The sequence below is a fragment of the Triticum dicoccoides genome, chromosome 6A (assembly GCF_002162155.2).
Source record: "Triticum dicoccoides isolate Atlit2015 ecotype Zavitan chromosome 6A, WEW_v2.0, whole genome shotgun sequence".
In the NCBI taxonomy this organism is placed as follows: domain Eukaryota; kingdom Viridiplantae; phylum Streptophyta; class Magnoliopsida; order Poales; family Poaceae; genus Triticum; species Triticum dicoccoides.
The window spans coordinates 185,651,326-185,653,047 of NC_041390.1; positions in this window are offsets into that span (position 1 = coordinate 185,651,326).

The window sequence follows — 1,722 nt, forward strand, 5'->3', positions numbered from 1 at the left end:
AAATATAGGAATTAAGCTTTTGTTCTCATGTAATTGATTATAAATTCTGGCAATCCAAAAAGTTGTTAAAGTTAGCATGGGGTGGAGCAGACTAGTGCAAAATTCAGCTAGAACTTCCCATGTTAATGACAACTACACGACAAGAAAAGGCTGGTGCTAAAATAGAGTGGTCAACAAGTCTCCTGATACAATCATTGCGTTTTTATTGACAGTGCCATAAGCTGTTTGCTAACTAATCAGTCTCAGTAACAAGGGTTACTTCTGCTCTAGGCACTTCTACTAATTTTCACGTAAAACCAAGTAAGGCAACCATTATCACTATCATGTAGGTAAAAAAATAAAAAATCTCTCACTAACAAAGCAACTAGATGAGTGTCATATGTAAAATACTACTAGATGTGTGTCATGTGTAAAAAGATGATGTCGCACGTGAATGACTACGACTCCCAGTGGAAATGGTTATGAAAGTCCGCTGCATTTATAAAAGTGGATAAAAAACACGATGTTTTCCATGTGATTTGGTCACGATGCTTATATTCACTGAGCACGACTACGGACCCTCCTCCTTCTTGTTGAAACGTGATATCTTTGTATTTATTTTCAACTGATTCTCCTATTATCTTTAGCCTTGTATAGATTGATCTCTAGAGCTATTGTAGGGTTAGTTGGCTTGTCACGCAAGACACCACCTGTATATATTGTAACCGACTCTGATGGAATACAATTGAGTTGCATCCTATAGTCTTCTACATGGTATCAGTTTTCTCCCGATCTCCCTCGCTTCCGCTCTAGGCCACCGCCGCATCCCACGCTGCCGTCGCCCCTCTCTCCCTGCCGCCGCCGCCGCCTGCCCTACACGCCGCTGCCGCCGCACCCAAACCCTAACCCTCCTACGCCGCCGCCGCCGCTGCCACTCCTTCTATCGCAGCCGCCGCCGCCACACCAAACCCTAATCCCTCTCCCGCCGCCGCCGCTACTCCCTCCTCTGTAGCCGCCGCCGCCGTCCCTCCCTCCCACTCTCCAACCAACGCCACCATCATGTCTCGCTCCAAACTCGACCTCTCCGACGCCGGCTCCTTCGCCTGTCCTGCCTTCACCTCCGATCGCCTCAACGAGCTCCACATCAAAGACCACGTTCCCGTCATCCTCGACCTCGACTCTTCTTCCTACAACCCATGGCGCACCTACTTCGCGCTTCTCTTCCGCTCCTTCCGCCTCATCGAGCATGTTGATGGCAGCGTCGACATCCGCGACATGAAGGACGACGACGAGTGGCTTGCTGTGGACGCCTGCATCATCAAGTGGCTCTTTCTCACCATCTCCCCGGGGCTCTTCAACATGGTGAACTCCCGTGATCCATCGGCGTACGCTATGTGGACACGGCTGTGCAACCTCTTCCTCGACAATCAACTCCAGCGCCGTGTCTTCCTCCAAGGTGACTTTTTTACTATGCAGCAAAACGATCTCTCGATCGACGAGTACTGCGCGGATGAAGGTTCTCGCGGATGAGCTTCGCGATGTCGGCATGAACATCGACGACTCCATCCTCCTCACCAACCTACTTCACGGCCTCCACCCCGACCTCGGCCAATCCGCCGCCAACCTCTTCCTCATCATGCCAACGTACGCCAAGGCGGTCACGTATCTTCACATGGAGGAGAAGTGTCTCCGTCACGCAGCGCGGCAGGCTCCTCTCGCCGCTCTCCACACCGGCACTGTCAA